This window comes from Loxodonta africana, chromosome 5 (genome assembly GCF_030014295.1).
Source record: "Loxodonta africana isolate mLoxAfr1 chromosome 5, mLoxAfr1.hap2, whole genome shotgun sequence".
Lineage (NCBI taxonomy): Eukaryota > Metazoa > Chordata > Mammalia > Proboscidea > Elephantidae > Loxodonta > Loxodonta africana.
This window is the reverse complement of record NC_087346.1, coordinates 2,237,796-2,260,556: the sequence shown is the minus strand read 5'-3', so window position 1 is coordinate 2,260,556 and position 22,761 is coordinate 2,237,796. Positions and strand designations below refer to the sequence as shown.

At 37.7% G+C, this 22,761-nt stretch overlaps 1 protein-coding gene across 8 annotated transcripts in view; it reads right to left on the bottom strand.

Annotated features, from left to right (window-relative positions):
* ELF2 (E74 like ETS transcription factor 2) overlaps positions 1 to 22,761 on the bottom strand; it is a 141,969-nt gene that overhangs the window by 54,236 nt on the left and 64,972 nt on the right. Inside the window, exon 2 of one of the 8 annotated variants that reach the window (XM_064285317.1) lies at positions 16,842 to 17,000. The exons of 6 other annotated variants lie outside the window; for them this stretch is intronic. The gene's annotated coding sequence lies outside the window, so the exon portion shown is untranslated. The remainder of the gene's footprint in view (positions 1 to 16,841; positions 17,001 to 22,761) is intronic. One more of the 8 variants, XM_023548685.2, reaches the window with a different exon arrangement.

Genomic DNA, 22,761 nt, shown 5'->3' with positions numbered 1-22,761 from the left:
GGGATTGATTCCCTTGTTTTTCCGAGTCTTTGTTTCAAGAGGGATCCGAGGTAGTGTCTACCCAGTCCACCATCTTGGCCCCTCCTCCCCCAGCTTACACTTTTTAAATGCTACAAAGTATTCCAGTGAATAAATTTTATTTATCAAACTATCTGCTGGTAGGCAAATAAAGTTGTTTCTATTTTTCAACAATGCTAAAAAAAAAAAAAAAACTTATCTATTTTTCTTAACCGCGTCTACTAAGTCTCTCTTTCTAGGTCATAGAATAAGCACACTTTTAGTTTTATATGTCACTCTCCAAAGTGGCTGTACAAATTTAAAATTCCACCAGTGTGTAAGCGTTCCCATTTTCCCCATACTTTTGTCAATACAAGGTATAATCAAACTTTAAAAATTTTTGCCATCTGTTGAGTGATATTTTTCCTTGCTGGATTAATTTGCATATACTTGAGAAGTACTGAGAATAAGCATTTTAAATATATTTATTAGCCATTAAGGTTTCTCCTTCTATGAACTGCTTGTTAATATCCTTTGCCATTTTTCTATGGCACTTTTTGTCTTATTGATCTGTAAAAGTTGTTAATGTATTATAGTTCAGATACATATTCAGATCTAGTATGTAGGTAATATTTTGTGCCAGCCTGCTGCCTGACTTTTAACTTGGTTGGTCCACAATATCTTTTTTCTACAAAAATTTTAAGAGTTGATACAGTTTTCCTTTATAGCGTATGTTAAATAACCCTTGGAATAAAAAAGAAATCATAAAATCAAGAAATATTTAGAAATGAATGACAATTAAAATATATATCAAACTATGTGTAACCCAACTAACACAGTACTTAGAAGTCAAGAAATGAAAAGGTTTAAAAATATTCAATTCACTGAAGAACACCAAAGACACAAGGAAAATATGAGCCCAAGAGATAGAAAGGGCCACATAAACCAGACACTCCGTCAGCCTGGGACCAGAACTAGATGGTACCTGGCTACCACCAGTGACTGCCCTGACAGTGAACAGAACAGAGAGTCCCTGATCGAGCAGGAGAAAAGTAGGGTGGAGAACTCAAACTCTAGTAAAAAGACCGCACTTTATGGTCTGACTGAGACTGGAGGGACCCCAGAGGACATGCCCCCTGGGCACTCTGTTAGCCCAAAACTAAAACCATTCCCGAAACCAATCCTTCAGACAAAAATTAGACTGGACTATAAGACATGAAATGATACTGGTGAGGAGTGTGCTTCTTAGCTAAGTAGACACATGAGACTAAGTGAGCAGCTTGTTTGGAGGACAGATGAGAAGGCAGAGGGGGACAGGAGCTGGTTGAGTGGACATGGGGAATACAGGGTGGAGAGGAGAAGTGCAACGTCACATTATAGGGAGAGCAACTAGGGTCACATAACAATGCGTATATAAGTTTCTGTATGAGAAAGTGACTTGAATTATAAACTTTCACTTAAAGCACAATAAAAAAAATATTCAATTCCCTAAGGAAAAAACGGCAAACTCAAAGAAACAAGAAGTGAGGAAATATAATAAAGGGGCGCAGAAAAAATGAAATAGATAACAGTAATTTAAAAAAAGTCAAAAGATAACTTTAAAGAGATTAATATGATAAATAGACCTTGCCGAGAGTCATGAAGAAAAAAAGCTGCAAATAAAGTACAGAGCAAAAGGGAGAAATAACCACAAATACAACAGATATAAAAAACAATAAATTAGTATTATGAACAATTACATGCTAATGATGGCAATGGGTTTTTTTTTTTTTTTAAGAGATAAAATCTAGATGAACTTATAAATTCCTAGAAATATATAAAATTCTCAATAGGTACAAGAAGAAAAAAAAAATTGAATAGTAACAAAGAAATTGAAATGTTACCCAAAAACCTTTCCCTTCACCAAAAAATATCGACTATCTTTTTAGGCAAATTTCGCCAAATTTTAAAATTAATTCTCATATAACTTGTTCCAGAAAATAGAAAAGAAAAATAAGCAAAAACCTGGATTACTTTACGAGCCTAGTATAATCTTCATTCTAAAACCAGATAAGGATACACGAGAAAACAAAATTATAATTCCATTTATGAATATAGATGCAAAGGTCCTTAAAGCAAAACAAACAAAATATATCCTCAAACTGCAAGGAAGTTCAAGGTCTAAGAATCTGACCCCAGTAACAGACTGCCGTTGTTGTTAGCTGCCATGGGGTCAGTCCCCAACTCATGGTGTGATGAAGAAAAACTAAAGGCTTTATCAAAGAATGCCAACAAAAGCATTTGATAGGAATCCATATGGATGGCGCCAAGACAGGGCAACATTTTGTTCTGTTGTACACAGGGTTGCTATGAGTAGCAGTGGACTCAATGGCATGTAACACCACCACAAAAAACAGAACCAAAAGAGTAAGAAGGAACTTCCTTAACTTGGTCCATATTTTATACCACCACCTACAGCAAGTGTTAAACTTCACTTAAACTGAAACTTCAAATATACCTTTCAAGATTAGGAATGAAACAGGGATCCCCGATAGTATTGCTACTCTTTAACAAAATATTGGAGTTCTTGACCAACATCATAAGAAGTGAAAAAGAAGATGACAGGAAACAAAAGAAGAGGGCTAAACTGTCCCAAGAGAGGCCCTCCTAGACCATTCAGCTCCCAGCTGATCCACCACCAGGCGACCTGGAGATAAGAGGATTCACTCAATCCCAATTAGCAGAACCACACAGCTAACCCACGAACATAAGAGAAATAACTGTTGTTGTTTTAAGCCATTAAATTATGGGATGATTTTTTATGCCGCAATAGCTAATCTAAGTAGGGAGTCATGGGTATCTATGCCTGGGCAAGTTGAAAAGTAAAATGTGGTAGATCTATAGTATGCAGTGTTGTGCAGCAGTTAGGAGCAACAGATTAAATATATACAAAGCAACATGCATGGATGTTAAGAATAGGGCTTACTGAAAAAACTAAGAACAGTAAAATACATAATCCCATTTATATAAACTTTACATACAACACAATATACATTTTGCTAAAATACTCAATAAACACGCATACGTTAATCAAATTAAATTTAATGCTTATGAGGAAGGGAGGAAGATGAGATGGTGATAAAGAGGAATAAATCAATTCAAAAATAAATAAAACAAGAAAGGGCATAAAATAGAGATATAATTTTACTTTTGTTCCACATACAAGGCCAATTATCCTAATGTATTTTTTTGAATAGTACATCCTTTCCCACTGATTTATAAATCCATGTTTATTATGTATCAAATAAAATTTTTTACATATATTTGTTTCTGGGCTCTCTATTCTATACTACTAAACCACATGGCTGTAGGTCAATAACGCACTTTTAAAATTTCTATAGCTTTAGAGGAATTCTTTATATCTAGTAGGGCAAGTACCACATACTTTATTCTTCCGCAGAATTGTTTAGACTATATTAATGGCTCTTTATAGTGCCATGCACACTAAGAAAGTTTGTCAGATTCTACCAAAACAAGTCTGTTGGGATTCTGACTGGAATTGTACTCAATTTACGGATAATTAGGGAATAGTTTTGACATATTGAGTTTTCTAACGCATTAGTGGGTTAAAGATTAAAGGAACCAAATAGTTTTGGCCTGCTTCGGTTTTCCATTTCCTCTGGAGTAAGCTATGTTTTCTTTTATTTTTGTCCATTGATAAAGTCAAATAATTATCTTCATAAAGGTATTGTACATTACTGTTAGATTTATTCGTAGACACTTAAGTTTTTGTTGCTAGTTTGAATGGGATCTTTTTTGGTTCGTTTTCTTAATGACTACTGGCTTATATACACCTATTCCGATTAATCTTCCTGGCAGTTTTAATAATTACTAATATTAGTTAAGGGTATTAATAATTAAAATTATCTGTACAGTCTCTTAGATTTTGTTAATTAAGCTGTCCGCAAACAACAATTTTGTTTCTTCTCTTCTACTCTCCATAGCTATTTTTTTGTCTTATTGCATTAACTATAATCCCCGGTAATGCTCATTAATAAGGATGTTTTTATTCCTGAAGTTTCCCCATCAACTATGATATTTGCTATAGATTTTTTAATATATACCCCTTATTATAGGTTGAATTATGTCCCCCCAAAATATGTGTTATAATCCAAACCCCTACACATGTGGATGTAATCCCATCTGGGAATAAGGATTTCTTTGCTATGTTAATGAGGCTGGATCAGTATAGGGTATGTCTTAAACTTTTAAGTATAAAAGGAGTAGATGAGGCACAGAAGTAAGCAAGCATGAATAGGGAAAAGCAAGATTTCATGTGAGATCTCCAAGGAATGCCAAGAGGAATTCTAGGAAAGCTGAGACAAAGGTTTTCCCCCAGAGGGAACAAAGAGAGCCTTACCCTTGAGCTGGGGCCATGAATTCTGACTTTTACCCTCTTAAGCTGGGAGAAAATTAATTTCTGTTCATTAAAGCCACCCACTTATATTTCTGTTACAGCAGTACCAAGAAACTAAGGACACCCCTTATCAGATTCCAGTACAGATTAAGTCTTTATTCCCAGTAGGTGTGGAATTTCAGCAAATGCTTTTTTTGATGATTATGTTTCTCTTTTTATCTATTAATGTGATTAATTATATTAATAAATTTTCTAATACTTAGCCATCCTTGCCTTCCTAGAATGCATTTAATCATTATGTATTTTTTAAACAAAGTGAGGCTTGCTATTCTTTATTTAGAATATTTATAGCTTATGATCATAGAAGAGATGAGTTTGGCAAGAAATTTTCTATCCTTATACTGTATCAGTTTGGGAGTTAAGATTATACTAGCTTCATAAAATGTGTTGGAAAGCTTTCTCTCTTGCATTGTTTCCTATGACAGTTTGTGTATGACAGGGATTATGTATTCCTTGAAATTTTAGCAACAGACCTGGGTCTGACGGATTTTATTTGACTATGTACTTGAGGGGGCTGAATGTTTAGAATGGTTATTGATTTGTTTAGGTTTTCTATTTATCCTTGAGTCAAATGTAATCTGTATATTTTCAAAACTGTCCATTTCATATGTTTTCAAATTTCTTGGCTATAGGTTGTTCAAGTATTGTTATGACTTTTCAACTCTATTCTGTTGGTCATATTTTTGCTCTTCACAGTGCTCATTTTTCTTTATTTGTCCTTACAGAGCATCATCCATTTTATTAACTTTTGAGTTTTATTAACAATCTATTATTCGGTTTTGTTTTCTATTTCATTAATAGTGGCTTTTATCTTTATTACTGCCTTTCTTATACTTTATTTGGATTTATCCTGTTGGTTCTTAATTAACTTCTTGAGTTGAACATATGTTCATTTGTATTTGATCTTTTTTATTTTCCATTAAATACCTTCTAAGCTGTTAAATTGCCCAGTGAGTTCTACTTAAGCCACATCTCAGATTTGGTTATGCAGTGCTTTCAATGTTATTTACCTGAAAATATTTTAGAATTTTAATTTCCTTTTTGACCCATTAATTAACTAAAGTGAGTTTTTAGTTTCCTGTATTATGAAGTATTTTGATTGTCTTTTCATGGTCGGTTTCTAATTTTACTGCATCATGATCAAATAATATATTTGGTATGATACTGATCTTCTAGACATTTAAATTCTTTTATGGCCAGGTACATGATTTAATTATACATATACAAACATATACAAATGAAAAAAATGTACAAGACTCTATTTTATTGGGTTAGGTACAATGTCCTACATATCTGAAGTTTATAACTTCACTAATTCTATGGTTCAATTCCTTGATGCTATTTTAAATTTTGTGCCTGCTTGATTTTTCAATTTTGACATAAGTGTGTTAAAGCCCCACTATTGTTGCAGACATATCCATTTCTTCTCACAATTATGACTGTATTTCCTTTAAATGTTATTTCAAGGGTATGTTATTAGATGCATGTAAGTTTAAGACGTTTATACTTTCTGAATGGATTGTTCCTTTTAGTAGTTTGAAAGGTCTCTCTTTGTCCAACTAGAGATTATCAACCTAAATTCTATTTTGTTACACTAGTTAGTACTTTCCTGATGAATGTATTTCTCCATCCTTTCTATTTAATTTTGTCTTAGATACATATCTGTTATTAAAAAAAAAAAAAGCAACCTATTGTGATCTTAACATAATTTCTGATATGTTTTAAACTAACTTCTACTGTTTTAATTTATGATTTCTATTTCGAAACTCCGCCTCCCCTCCCCCTTCCCGCACCATTGCCGTTTGTTAAATTGGTCAACTTTAGTCCCCAATCTACATCCAACTTAATATTTTGGAAGCTATACTTTCTATCATTTCAGTATGCTCTAAATGTTTAAAAAAATGTCCCTTTTTCCACTTCTCCAGATCATGTTTCACCTAAAACCCACTGCTGCTGAGTTGATTCCGACTCATATTACCCTACAGGACTAGGACAGAACAGGACTACCCCAAGGGGTTTCCAAGGCTATAATCTTTTTTTTTTTTTAATTTATTTTTTGTGCTTTAGGTGAAAGTTTACAAATCAAGTCAGTCTGTCATACAAAAAGCCATACACACCCCGCCGTGCACTCCCAGCTGCTCTCCACTTAATGAGACAGCTCATTTCTCCGCTCCACCCTGTATTCCCCATGTCCATTCAACCAGCATCTATCCCCTTCTTCCTTCTCATCTCGCCACCAGACAGGAGGTGCCAACATAGTCTCATGTGTCTACTCGAGCCATGAAGTTCACTCCTTGCCAGCATCATTATCTACAGTCCAGGCCAATCTTTGTCTGTAGAGTTGGTTTCAGGAATGGTTCCAATCTTGGGCTAACAAAGGATCTGGGGACCATGATCATCACTGTCCCTTCGGTCTCAGTCAGACCATTAAGCCTGGTCTTTTTACAAGAATTTGAGATCTGCATCCCACTATTCTCCTGCTCCATCGGGGACTCTCTATTGTGTTCCCTGTCAGGGCAGTGATCAGTAATGTCCGGGCACCATCTAGTTCTTCTGGTCTCAGGATGATGGAGTCTCTGGTTTATGCAGCCCTTTCTGTCTCTTGGGCTCATATCTACCTTGTGTCTTTCGTGTTCTTCATTGCCCTTTGTTCTAGGTGGGTTGAGACCAATTTATGCATCTTAGATGGCCACTTGCTAGCGTATAAGACCCCAGACAGAAGGCTGTAATCTTTACAGAAGCAAACTGCTACATCTTTCTCCCAGCGAGCAGTTAGTGAGTTCAAACTGCTCGCCTTTTGGTTAGCAATGTAGCACTTAACCATTGTGCCACTGGGGCTTTTTATGTTTCGCGTAGGTCCTCACCAGTTTATTCAAGGGCCACCACAATCTGGCCCAAATGTACTTTCTGGTCTTATCTCTCAACCATACCCTGCTACAAAGCTTAAACTACAAAACTTGACTATTCGTCAGTCTCTAAATAAAATACAAACTTCCTGGCACTCTGGTTCATGACTGTCTCCTCATTCACTCATTCATTCATTCACTCAATTCATACTCTATTGAAAGCCTTCTTTGTGCTTGGCTCTGAGCAACACCAGTAAACACAACAGATTTGGTCTCTGACTTTACGGAGCACAGTATGGAAACATTAAACAAATAAACACAAATATAAATGTAGCAAAACTTCATGAATAAATAAATCCAGGTAAGTCATCCCCTATCCTGAAACAGCAGTAACACAAGTATACAACTACCACCAGGTGGCACCAAACCATAGACGGGAACATACACTGATCTGGAACTCCCTCCACACACATGCACCCTCCTCCATGCAGACTGACCCAGGTAATTTCATTAAGTGCACAATAATGCCACATTTTATATGATTTGAATTTCTTGGAATACATTTACCACCTTAGGTGGGAGTTTACTATATCATAAATTAAAAACCCTGATGGTGTAGTGGTTAAATGCTATGGCTGCTAACCAAGAGGTCAGCAGTTCAAATCCACCAGGTGCTCCTTGGAAACTCCTTGGAATTGACTTGAGGGCTGTGGGTTTGGTTTTTTTTTTTTTTTTTTAAGGTAAAAAAGGGACCCTGGTGGCACAGTGGTTAAGAGCTTGGCTGCTAACCAAAAGGTCAGCAATTCAAATCCACCAGTCATTCTTTGGAAGCCCTATGGGGCAGCTCTATTCTGTCCTATAGGGTTGCTGTGAGTCAGAATTAACTCAACAGAAGTTGGTTTTTGGCTTAAGGAAAAAAAAAAGAATGAGGTTGGGGGAAACTATGATAGAAAATAACAGGGCAGTCCCAATTAAGATTGCAGAGTATCAGCTAAGGCCTCTCTCACTCTGAGAAAGTGACATTCAAACTGAAATCTAAAGGCTAACCAGAAATTAGAAATTGAAAAATGGCAAGTAATCTGTTCCAGAAAGAAAACTGCACAGTGAAGGCCCTGTGGAGGTACACTTTGGATTAAGGAAATGACAAAAAAGGCAATGTGACTACAACAGTGTGTGTGTGGGGGGGGGGAGACTATGACAAAATTCATTGGAAGATCATGATATAATTCATTAGGAAGACTATGATATAATTCAGTCCTTAAGAGCTCGGGCTCTGGTGCCTTACTTACTGTCTGAATTTAAATCCTTGCTCCACCACTTAAACAGTTGTCTAACCTTGAGAAGCTTACTCAGTCTAGGGATGTTGAGATTATTAAATATGTTAATATATAACACCCTAGGAACTATTCCTGGCAACACAGAAAAATCAAATTTAGGTTTCCTGGGGTAGCTATTATTGTTACTGATTTTAGATGGATGAAAGGAGCCAAATTATTCAGTATCTTGAAGGCCGTGTTAAACACGCAGAATATTATCCTAAACACAATTAACCAGCTGCTGTCCAGTCAATTCAGACTCTGCAACCCCCTATGTGTTAGAGTAGTACTATGTTCCATAGGGTTTTCAATCGCTGCTTTTTCAGAAGTAGATCTCCAGGCTTTTTTTCTGAAGTGCCTCTGAGTGGACTTGAACCTCCAATCTTTCACTAGTAGCCGATGGCATTAATCGTTTGCACCATCACTCCCCAAAAAGGAGACCAAGCCCACTGCCATTGAGTGGATTCTGACTCATAGCCACCCTGTAGGATAGAGTAGAACTGCCCTCTAAGGTTTTCCAAGGCTGTAAACACTTTTTTTTTATTATTTTTATTGTATTTTAGATGAAGGTTTACAGAACAACAAGTTGGTACACATATTGTTTTATGACATTGGATAACAACCCCACGACATGTCAACACTCTCCTTTCTCGACCTTGGGTTCCCTTTTAAAAGTTTTCCTGGTCCCTCCAGCCTTCTAGTCCTTGCCCCTGGGCTGGTGTGCCCCTTTAGTCTCATTTAGTTTTATGCGCCTGTCTAATCTTTGGCTGAAGGGTGAACCTCAGGAGTGACTTCATTACTGAGCTAAAAGGATGTCTGGGGGCCACATTTTCACGATTTCTCCAGTCTCTGTCAGACCAGTAAGTCTGTTCTTTTTTTGTAAGTTAGAATTTTGTTCTACATTTTCCTCCAGCTCTGTCTGAGACCCTCTATTGTGATCTCTGTCAGAGCAGTCAGTGGTGGTTGCCTGGCACCATCTAGTTGTACTAGACTCAGTCTGATGGAGGCCGTGGTAGATGTGGGTCTATTAGTCCTCTGGACTAATCTTTGCCATGTGTCTTTAGTTTCCTTCATTCTCCCTTGCTCCCGAAGGGGTGAAACCAGTATTGTATCTTAGATGGCTGCTCACAGGAATTTAAGACCCCAGACACTACTCACCAAAGTAGAATGTAGAACATTTTCTTTATGAACTATGTTATGCCAACTGAGCTAGATGTTTCCCAAGACCATGGTCCCCAGAGCCCTCAGCCCACCAAGGCTATAAATCTTCATGGAAGTAGACTGCCACATCTTTCTCCCACACAGCAGCTGGTAGATTCGAACTGCTGACCTTTTGGTTAGCAGCCAAATGCTTAACCCCTGTGCCACATACGGACTCCCAAATGCAGTCAGAACCCATTGAAAGGTGCTTTGTAAAGACATACCATGATTCGATTTACAAATAAATATTTTAAATCACCTTGGCTATTATGTGAAGAACAGATTGCTGGGTAACAAGAGTGAAAACTGAAAGACCGGCTGGCAGGCCGAAGGCTACTGCAGTAAAAACAAAAAAACCAAACCCAGTGCTGTCCAGTCAATTTCGACTCATAGCAACCCTCATGTAAAAAAAAAAAACTATAAATTAGAGTAGGCTAGTAACATTAGCAATGAAGATGGGAAAAAACTGGGTAGATTCAAGATATATTCTGGAGGCAGAAATGGCAGGATTTGGTAATGGACAGAGAAGTAAGAAAGCTGAAGGTGTAAATGACGCCTTCTCAATCAGAAAAACCTTTGCTTCCCAACTGAATGTCGCAGTGCTTGAGAGCTATGGCTGCTAACGAAAGCATCAGCAACTCGAATCCACTAGTCGCTCCCTGGGAACCCTATAAGGCAGTTCTACCTTGTCCTATAGGGTAGCTATGAGTTGGAATCGACTCGACCTCAATGGGTTTTTGGGTTACCAGGCATAGTTGAAACATGAACTCCTCATCAGAATGGCAAAATAGCTCTCTTACTCTCAACAACACTGATTTTATTAAACCTTAGGTTATAAAGAGTTGTTTTCCTATGTATTTTCCCCACTAGAGATCAAGCTCCTTTACAGCAGGCACTGTGTCTAATTACTTGTTCTAGTCCTCATTAAAAAAAAACCACATAGTGCTATGAGTACAACAAGCAGTCTCAGGTAACCCTACAAATGATCTCAGAGCCACAGCAACTTCCCTTGCTCTTATCTTCTGTTGGAAAGCACAGGAGTTCAACCTGCTTACTCCTTTCAGCTATCTTTTGTAGTTTTGTTTAAGACTAGTTGCAGAATCAACTAGAGTCTCCCATTAGCCCCCCCATTTCTTGCCGCCTCCAAAAACAACTATATACGACTTCTTTTTGTTAAACAGTTTGCTACTACTATAAAAAAACAGAGGGTAACAAAACTAAGCATAGGGTTATATGACCACACAGTTTAGTCTCTAATCTATAGTTCCTGACTCCCTTTGTGAAACAGTAAACTGAATGGACTGGCTTCTGCCCCTTACTTTTATTCCTACGGCTAAAGTTCATCAAAAATTCTTCCTTTTTGCCTGGAGGCCTCTTCCCGGAACACAAGCTTGCACATGAAGCCTAGACAGAATAATTATTGTCTTCTTGTCTCAAGTACATGACTGGCACCTCTGCAGGCCTCCTAACTAGGCAAGTAATGTTAGCAATGGAATTAAAAACAAGTGCAATTCTGCCAACCTTGCTTTTTCCAAACCAGATGGCTGAAGCTTAATGTTGTAAACCCAAATAGATGCTAACTATAGACCAATGGGAAACCCTGGTGCATAGCAATTAAGAGGTACAGCTGCTAACCAAAAGGTCAGCCGTACAAATCTACCAGTGCTCCTTGGGAACCCTCTGGGGCAGTTCTTCTCTGTCCTATAGGGTCACTATGAGTTGGAATCGACTCCACGACCCCATAGGGTTTCCAAGGAGTGCCTGGTGGATTCAAACTACCAACTTTTTGGTTAGCAGCCGAACTCTTGACCACGACGCCACCAGGATTTCCTCTTTTTGGTATAACTTGTTGCCTTCGAGGCAATTCTGACTCATAGCGACCCTATAGGACAGAGTAGATCTGCCCCAGTAGAGTTTCCAGGAAGCAGCTGATGAATTCGAATTGCTGACCTTTTGATTAGAAGCCAAGCTCTTAACCATTGTGCTACCAGGAGTCCTCTTTTTGGTATAGTGACTGTGTATTCCTTCCATCTTTTTTTGATTCTTCCTGCCTCATTCAATATTTTTCTCATAGAATCCTTCAGTATTGCAATTCAAGGTTTCAATTTTTTCTTTAGTTTTTTCAGCTTGAGAAATGCCGAGCATATTCTTCCCTTTCGGTTTTCCAACTCTAGGTCTTTGCACATTTCATTATAATATTTTAATTCGTCTTCTTGAACCACCCTCTGAAATCTTCTATTTAGCTCTTTTACTTCATCATTTCTTTTGTTTGTTTTAGCTACTCGAAGTTCAAGACCAAGTTTTAGAGTTTCTGCTGACATCTGTTTTCGTCTTTTCTTTCTTTCTTGTCTTTTTAAAGACTGTTTTCTTCATGTATAATGTTCTCGATGTCATCCCACAACTCATCTGGTCTTTGGTCACTAGTTTCCAATGAGTATAGTTTCTAAATTCAGGTGGGATATACTCAAGGTCATACTTTCGCTCTCATGGACTTGTTTATTTCTTCAGCTTCAAATTAAATTTGCATATGAGCAATTCATGCAAAAAGAAATGACCAACTTTTAAATTTTTTTTCTCCTCTTGAGCCAAATCCTTAGTTTCCTTTTCAAAAGACTTATTTTTCATTTTAAATAATTATCCTAAATCTGGCTTTATTTGCTGAGAATTAATTTGCAGAAAAAAAGTAATATGGTAAAAAAGGAGTCAGATTTTCCTAAGTGTTGTCCAACACCATTCACAGGAAGTACCTTTTTGCTAATTAGAGACATTAACCTTCTATTTTTGATGTGAGGCTTACTAGAGTGATCTTTTGCAAGCTCATCTAGTAATAAAATCTTTCTCAAGTTGTGGCTAGCAAAGAATTCGTTTTGTTCAAATATATTCTTAAATAAGTCCTGAAGCATAACTACATTCTATCACCATCCAGTCTAATAGAAAACATATGAAAAGCATTTCTAGTTAAATAAAACAAATTTAACTGCTCATTCCTTTTAAGAGAGTACATATATTTTGGCTGATTTACAAAGTGCAACGAAGTCAGGCACACGGTTATGACTAAACGCTGACTTATACTTGGAAAATATGAGTTCTATTTCAAAAACTGTTATTCTATCTTAATAACGCTAATGGGAGGAGAGAATATGGGCTATATTTTTACTTCCTTTCATGTGCTCAGTGAAAAAAAGTGCAACGACGTAAAAAAATTAAAAGTCAAAGTTAGTCCTACCTTACCTCCTAACTCCACTCCCAAGGGGTAACTAACCACTGTTATTAATAGGCTGAGTTCTTAGCACTGTTCCCTGATTTTTCCATGAATGGAAAAAAAACGTCACTAAGGTTTCTGACGGTATTGTTTTCACACACAGAAAAAGTTACAAAGGATGAGACTGAGGAATGCTTAATTCCATCTGACTTGCTCCTATGCTCCTAAACCTGGAGACCTTAATCTAGGTTAGTTACGAGGCAATTCTTTATCTTCCCTCAGCTTTCCCCAAGCCTGTACATTCCATAATATTATTTGCTTGAATGTCTGCTTTTCTCAACTTAATTTTAAGCTTCTTTGAAGCTGGGAACTATGTCTTATTCAACTATGAATACCTTACTCCCTGGGAGCTATGACAGTACTTCAAATACCATAGGTCGCTATGAGTCAGTACAGACTCAACAGCAATGAGTTTTTGTACATGATAAATGTTAAGTTTACCAGTAACTCAACTGTACTTAATAACTATTATATTTCAAAGGGGGCAATGGAGACATTATCTACTACTTTAATTGCTTAAAAATAAACAATTCATGAGTTTTATTATTTTAGCATAATTCCAAATATTATCTCTAAAGAACAATTTCAGGAGCTGTTAATTTATATAATCTGTTATATAATCTGATTTGTGACAAAGCAGTTTTACAGTATGAAAGACTTGTCTCTTTTCTCCACCAGATTCTAAGCATCATAAATGCAGAGACTGTCTATTTTGCTATCACCGTCATCCCAGGCTACCCAAATAGTGTGTGGTAGTTAGTAGGTGCTGAATGTTGACTGATGACTTAATTAGTAGTAGAAATGCTTTATATCATCTCCTGTTTTTATATGGAACAGCCATGATCTGCTTTTGTATAACTAAATGTATATATGAGTAAAGGGCTTTATAATGAAATGTTTTTTCTTAATTAAAAAAAAAAAAATTATTATACAATATTCAAAACATGCCAAAAAAACTATGAAGAATTCAACCAACAGACAAGTACCTACCACCTAACTTAATATAACATTGGCAGCAATGTTAAATCCCTTTTCTGTACCCCATCTAATATATTCCCTTTTCCTTCTTCCTTAAAATAATCCCTATCCCTACCTCGAGACATATTCCAGTTAAAAACTCGTTCCAGTCAAAATATAACACGGCATTGTACCAAAGCACTCAGCTTCTTAATCTCAAAAAGAAAGGCTCGTTGTGCAACTACCTTAATCTCTTTTGCTTAGTATGGGCAGTGAGCACACCTGAGCACCTACACCTAAAAAAATTAGAGACATACAATTCAATGTAAAGTGAATAGGAACAGTTAACTAGAGGGCTTGTAAATTAGGGGCTCCGGAGGTCAGGCTTTATTTTAGGTAATGCTCTGTCTTATTTCACTTCTCATTTACAGTACTCAGTATTTTGGAAACAACTACATTTGTATAAAAAATACTTTGCTTAGAACTCTTAAAAGGCTTCCCGTTGCCCTTAAGAGAAGGCCTTACACATACAGGGTTTAGAAAGCCCTCAACAGTAAGATTTTTTATCTCTTTAACCTCATCTGAAGGAGTCCTGGTGGTGCAATGGGTTAAGTGCTCAGCTGCTAGCCAAATGGTCAGGGGTTTGAACCCACCAGTGGGGCTCTGTGGGAGAAGAGACCTGGTGACCTGCTTCCATAAAGATTACAGCCTTGGAAGCCCTATGGGGCAGTTCTACTCTGTCCTGTAGGGTCACTATGAGTTGCAATCAACTAGAAGGCACCACTGCCAACAACAAGCCTCATTTTAATCCCCTTTTCTTCTCATAATTCATATTGTAGCCATACCAAATTCCTTTCGGCAAGTCAAACAGGCCATGTTCTTCTTATTCCAGACTTTCAACTCTATAGTTCTCCTTTCTTGGCATACTTTCTGCCTGGCTAATTACTTCAAACCCTTCAAGTCTGTTTACATGTCCTTCCTAGGGGAGGGATTTCTCTGACCTCCTAGGCATTCCCCTTCCGTTTACTTGCACAGAATCTTTCATTAATCCTATCATAGCACTCATCACATTTTATTGTAATAACATGTTTAACTGTTCATCTTCTCCTCAAAGCTGAAACCCCCCAGTGAGGGCAGTGACAGGGTCTTGTTTACTACAAGACATTGCACCTCTGAGCCAGGCACACTATACAGGTCCTCCGGAAGTGTCTGCTGGATAGATGGCGTAAAAGAATGTATGAATTCACCCAGACAGACATTTTAGAGCATTTCTATTTGTATATCAAAGAAGTACCTTGAGCTATCCCTACTTAGCAATGTTTGCTTGTTTGCTACGATTTTAAATTACTATATAATCCAGATTTAGCCCTCTCCTCAGTCTGAATTAACAAAATCACAGTATTTTGACACACTGTTGCCAAAACAGCTGGAACTAAATTAGTGTTTAAAGAAAAAAGTCTTCCTGAGTACAAACAAATGAATCCTGGCGGCTTTCAAAGCCAAACAAACATCTTTTAATAATCAATTTTCTAGATATACTTCTCTTTCCTTTTATGTAAGATAGATCTGTCTTGAAAAGTATATGAATACCACTGAAAATTATTCCTTTTCATTTCTGCTTTATTAATTGACAGAGTAGTTCTTTGCTTTTGGCCACTATCTTCTTCTTTGCATAACTAGTAACCTGCAAAGTAATACTTAACTGCCAGAAAAATCACTGGTTATTTTAAAGAGCCCTTAAAGGATCCTGTGTTAAAACAACAGTTTTAGAAGCAGAAGCTTCATTTCTTTTCCTTTTTAGATCACAAAATCCAACTAAAAAGTGACACTCAATTAAGCTAAAACTCCATTATTTATTAAGAAAATATGTCATATTGAAATACTTTTTTCATCTTCTATACTCTCTATAATCTAACACCTATGGTTACTTTGTGTACATTTCAACATTGCAGTTAAATGATTTTTTAAAGACAGCCAAAAATTTAGAGATCTTACTCAACGCAAACAGGGACTTCCACAACTGCAATTCACCTCAATTTTTCATAAGCCTGATATTTTAATGTCTAATTCCCAGTATATGGGGATTTCAGAGTCATTCATAATTGCATAGTACTATATTTCATTGATTCTAAGATGTACGTTTCTGATATATCTGAAATTTGGATGCATGTTATAACTCATGGTCCCTTAAAATTTATAATTGGCAGCCTTTTTTTACCTTTAGTGGTATAAAAATAATATTTCTTATAATTGATGCCATCTCAGGCTAAGTGAAATATAGTTATTAAAATATTAAACTTTTTTCTAATAATGCTTTCTAACTTATCTATGGGGGAAATCACAGTACAGTTATACAAGTCAAACAATCCTAGAATCAGAACTAAATGAATTTGAGATTCACATTTTACTTTTTTAGAAAACTTGTGACTAGGCTAAACTCGAGAAAATGAGATTAATTGTGCAGAAAATACTCTTAAAGCAACATTTAGGAAAAGGCCCAGACAGAAGCAGAAATAACAGAAAAGGCACAAAAGACTTGAAGATGTTCAGTCAGTGGTAGCTTCCAAGAAAGCAGAGGCATGAAATAGCCCTACAGCTTCATCTATAACAAGAAACAAGTATTAGGAGCATGGTGGGGGGATAGTTCAGCAAATTGTTTAGGAAGAAAAACACTATTTTAGTATATCTCCCTCCTTAAGGAGGAACCAATGTCACCTTTTAAACAAAAATACGGTATAGTTTAGTTGCTATCATTTTAATTACATGTAAAACTGTAAGCATTCTTAAGAAATTAAAAACCAACCTACCAGCATAGTCTTCCTTCTGGCTCAATCTGTTTCACCTTCAGGTAATCCTAGGATAGGGGCTCCTTTTCAGATCCCCAGTATTTCATGCCGATCTTCTACCCCGCTGTGGCAACAATATTTTCTAATTAAAAGAGTCCTTTTGTGCCACAGGGAGGATTTCTGATGGTACAACAAATACAAAAGTTATCCCAGCTCATCATGAAGTCAGATTAGTCCTGAGATACTTCAAGGAAGAAATCTGGCTCCTTATCTTATTTTTCAAGAGCGAAATCTGGTTTTTTTTTAAACTGCACTTTTAAAAATCTAACCTTTCATTTAGTTAAAAAAAAAAAAAAGCACTGCTTTCTTGTTGAATTCTATAAAAATTCTTATCATTTATCCATCTTTTCAACTAATCTTTAAACACAATTTTTTCTGATGACTAAAAAAAGTTTTCCAAGTTCTCCTGATAATAAACTAATAAGAGCAACTTTTTATATTTTGATACCTGGTTAAGAAGAAAAGACCCGCCCCCAATGATCAGAAGAAAACAGTAAGAAGCAACTGAACATTTTTGCAGCCAATGTTTATTAGTAAAGATTAATAAGCCTACTTGTATTATATAACATGATATTAATTATGCTTAAAATGTACATTTTAGAAAAATGGAATGAAATGTAAAAAAGCAGAAGTTATTGCCGGTAAGATTTTTACTGTTTATTTTTTGCAATACCTCCTAATTTTTCCAATGAGCATGTATTGCTTTTATTATAAGGAAAAAAAATACAATTTTAAGCATAAGCGAGAATGATTAAAACCTACTGTGATTTTAAGACAAAGTTAATCTAAGTATAACAACATTATGGCTTTGATATATTTTGGATGATTATGTTTTTGGATGACTACCTTTTTACATTCTAAAAAACTCTAACATACTGAGTATATAGATAACATGTAATCAAAACAAGAAAATATATTTTAAGATTTTACGTATGTGGTTCTTTGTGATTTAAAAAAATAATTTACTGTATTTTTTGTTGTGGCAAATATAAATGGTTCTTGATTATACTGAAATACTAAGTCAGTTTGTTTTGGTCTGTATTTCCTAACCAGCTACGATGTGTTCCACTACACAGAACAAAACAAAACACAGTGTTCCCTCACTGGGAAAACAAAAGGAGCATACACACAAGAATGCTGTAAGAGGTTACATGCTCAGGTGCCTGAACCCAGATGGAATAACAAGATCAGAGATGGGCGTTTTCAATGTAGGCCCAGTCACTGTGTGAAGTTTCCTGGAGTTGGGCCTTAAAGAATGGATAATACCTGAACCCATTCCAGACAGAGGGAACTGTATTTGAGCAATAGCTCAGAAGCATAAACAGCACAGTCCGTCCAAGGGGCAGAAACAAAACAGCAAGGGGAATAGAGTATTTCAGCAAATAAGAAAGCCAGGTTATGGGGCATCTACTTCTGGATGACTCTGCGGGTCACTGAACTTGACAGAGGAGTAGCCTTGAAACCTGATAAACAGCTTCAAGAGAGTAAGTGTAGATGCCAGAGCACCGTAAATTAAGGGAAAAAGTGATGAAGAAAAAGTATAGACTAAAAGTATAAAGCACTGGTTCAAAAGAGGGAAAAAATACAATAGAGAAAAGAACTTACATTTTCTGTTTTGATGTATGAAACACCTGTCCATATTAGAAGGCACAAGGGAATATATGCTAATGAAGTTAAGGGAACAGTTATGGAACACCTGTTGTGTCCCAAGCATTGTGCTAGGGTCTTTATATATTTATTTACGCGATCCTTACAACCCTGAATTCCTATTTTAGGACAGTAAAACTGAGACTCTCAAAGATTAAATGCTACCCAAGTAACAGGTAAAGGGGAAATTTGAAACTAAGACTAATCCAAGTCAGTATTCTTTCCTTTTCTATTAAAGAGAACCACTTAAAAGCCTAAAAAATACATATATATTAAGCTCAGGAATAGTCACCCAGGATTTTCTATCCTATTTGGCTACACTTTGGCTCTTCTTCCTGTTCCTCAAAACATAAGCATTCCCTCAGATTAATTACCACGCCCTTTGTTCTGTATCGTGTAAATATTTCACCCTTGGAAATTTCATTTATTTCCATGCTGGCTTCACATAAGCATCATTCCCAAATAGGTATTTCCCTGACCTTTTTTTTTAACTAAGCTTCAGCTGTACTAGATGTCTTCCATTTGCCACCACCCCCCACCCCCACCCCTCCCCTCCACCTATTCTCCACTCTTCACCCAGCTCTCTACCAGGAGGCTAACTTCATCAACTGGGCTACCAAGGCTTCAGACTGGGTTTGACAAAGAGCACTGTGGCAGGAGATTAGAGGCAAGGAGGAGAACGAGATTGAGGTATTTATTACCTGGCTCCCTCCCTGTGGCACTCCCCTCCAGTCAGCTGTGTCCTTTGAGCCAAGGTCTCAGATTCTCCCAAGGTGACACTCTCTCCTGGCCTCTCTCCTTCTGGGTTCTGGTAACCACTCACTCCCCTTGGCCCTTGGCCCTTCGGCCAAACGGCAGAAACAGCTCTGCTCTTGCTATACCCTGTTCACATGTTTGTAACTAGCCCTTTATTAAAATATGTCTTAAATCATGCCATCTCTTTTGTGGTGAGACGTCGACCACACATCTACGCATCGTTAAATGCCTAAACATTCCCCCTTAGATGCTCTGCCTCAACTCAAAATCGACTTGCTTACTACCAAATTTATCTGTTTTCAGAAACAGTCTTGCTTCCCTCAAATAACTATATGATACTATATTCATCACTTGTTGCTGGTGTTAGTCGCTATCGAGTCAATTCTAACTCATGACAACCCTATGTGTGCAAAATGTGTGCAAGGGTTTTCAAAGCCGTGGCCTTGCAGAAGCAAATTGCCAGGCCTGTCTTCCGAGGTATCTCTGGATGAGTTCAAACCACCTACCTTTCAGCTAGTAGTCAAGCACTTAACCATCTGCACCACCCAGGGACAAAACTGAGTAATTTTACCTAACTATGCAGTTCTACTCCGACTTACAGGGTCACTATGAGTTGGAATCAACTCAACAGCAATGGGTTTGGTTTATTTTTTTTATGGCTCCCCCCTTATCCGTCACATCAAGTCCTATTGGATTTTACATAATGGTATTGCTTATATGAGCCCCTTCTGTTCCTGCTGCTACTACCTGTTTGAATATTTCTCAAGTAATGCCTCAATTCATACAGCAAGACCTAGTCTTCCTGCCTCATCTTTTCCCCTATAATTCAACCTAAATCTACTGAAATACTATCTTCATAACACCCCCTACTCAAAACCTTCCAAGTCTTCCTGTTTCCCAAATGTCTAATTACTAAATCTGGAGATTCAATTCACAAGCTAGTCACAACTCTTAATGGCATCTCCTGTCAATGTCTTATTTACTCAGTATTTTCTAAACATGCTTTGAATTCCAACACTCCACCCACCTATTCATGATATTTCCCTCAGTCTGCAGTGCCTTTCACCTACCTCCTATCTGCTTATCCAAATCTACCATCTGTCCTCCTTCTGTATCCTTTCTCTAAATATTCCCTGATCCTGTACACTGGACTGACTTCTGAAAATTTCTTTGAATTTGTAAATAGTGCTCATTTGGCCTTTTACTATTTTGTATTTTGAATATAATATATATTTTTGTCTCCATATTCAAACTGTTAACTCCTTGAGGGAAAGAAACATTAAAAACAAAGACTTGCAAAGTATTTACTGATATATTCTTGAAAACTCAAGTAGAGGATTAAAAAGATATAGTAAAAACTGTCTATTAAGGTCAAAGATGAAGAAGCGTATCCAAGACAGCTTAATCTCAGTCAAGTTAAAGACTTCTATCAAAGCTTATCTATTACTGAATGCATGAATATAAACTTGTTAATTTAAAAAAATTAATTAACAAACTTTTCATAGGTATGTAATTTTTAAAAGTAAAAAACTGCATTTTCAAGATTTTAGTATCTTTCTTGGTAAGGAATACAAGTGACTACCTCCCCATCCCCAACTCACCCCATCAGCTTATAAACCAGGCCACCTGGACAGGTGGAGTATGAAGTCACCAGGGAAACTATGGAAACCCTGGTGCCATACTGGTTAAGAACTACGCCTGCCGACCAAAAGGTCAACAGTCTGAATTCACCAGGCTTTCCTTGAAAACCCTATAGGGCAGTTCTACACTGTCCTATAGGATCACTAGGAGTCGGAATCGACTTGACAGCAACAGGTTTGATTTTTGGTGGGGAAAGTATTTCAGGCCTGCCAGAGTCGAGACCACCCTTTATCAACGCTTCATTACTATTTCTCAAAAAAAAAAAAAAAAAAAAATTTTTTTTTTTTTTTTAAACATTACTAACCTGGGAGGCGGAACCAAGACAGTGGAACAGACAGACACTTCCTGCGAGCCCTCTACAACAAAGACCCGAAAAAACAAGGGAAACGAGTATATTTGTGACAAGCTGGGAGCCCTGAGCATCAAAGGCAAGCTTAGACAACCAACTGAGGGGCAGGGGGAGGAAGAGACCATTCAGAAGTGGAGAGGCGTTACGACCTGAATCATGGGGAGCCCTCAGGCAGGATTCCTGGAGCCCCGGCGGCGGTGGGCTCCTACTAGGGTTTGGCCACAGTTTCCTCTGGGAGAAGCAGCCAGCCACACAGCCCACTCACACCTCCGGAATCGAGGAGAACGGCACTCTCGGAAAAAGCTAAGTACTTGCGTACATTTTACCGTGCCCTGCCTCCACCCCCGCCCCCAAGCCGGCTTCAGTGGCTGAATCCCTGGGCCTGAGAGAGACCCTACTAAGCACCTAGAGCCATCCTCCCGGCCTAGGAGAAGGAAAAAATTTGCAACTGGGGGGAAAAGATAATTTGCTAGCTCCATTAACCGGAGGAGCTCAGGACAGGCGCAGCTCCTGTCCAGGCATACACCGTCCATGGCCTTGAGCACTCTTCCCTTCTGTATGGACCTGTGTGGGCCTATTTCAGCAGAATAGGCCCTTGTTGGCAAACTCCAACCATTTCAACTGTGTGGTAGAGATGTGGGTGTTTCACCTCTGAGTTGCTTTGACTATTAAACAAGGTCCTCACCTACCCACATCAGGGACGTAAGGACTGGAAGCTTCACTCAGGTCAACCAGCCACCTGAGACGGGTCCAGAGATAACTGGTACCTCCCAGTCCTTACAACCAAAAACTTTGGGTGCCCATGGTCCATCTGCAGAACCCGCCCCCCTGCATGCTCTAGGGAGCAGGGACGCACTTTCCTCAGAGATACTTGGGTCGGTTCTCAGCCCCCTGCCTTGTTCAGAGGGTGACCCCCTGCTGCAGTCAGATACCAGTATATATGCCAATCACCCCTGCCCCTCTAAGACTGTAGGACAGAGCCCGTACCACACTATGATCAGTTACCTGGAAACCTGAGCTGAATTCATACAAGAAAATTTAATGGACTCCTAGACTGATATGCCTGATAACAGGTCTAGCCAGCTGGGGGCAGGACACCAGAGCTCCAAAGAAGAAAATAAGCTAGCTCACTCAAGCAACCCATACGGGTATACCAAAACAAAACAAAGCAAGAAACTACGACACATTAAGGAAGCATAAACTAATACAATAACTTACAGATGGCTCAGAGACAACAGTCAATATCAAGTCACATAAAGAAATAGACCATGTCCACCTCAACAGGCACTCAAAACAAAGAACCCAGAGATCTTCTAGGTGAAAGTGCATTCCTGGAATTACCAGATGCAGAATACAAAAGTTTAATATACAGAACCCTTCAAGACGTCAGGAAGGAAATGACGCAATACGCAGAACAAGCCAAGGAACACAGAGATAAAGCAACTGATGAAATTAGAAAGATTATTCAGGAACATAATGAAAACTTTA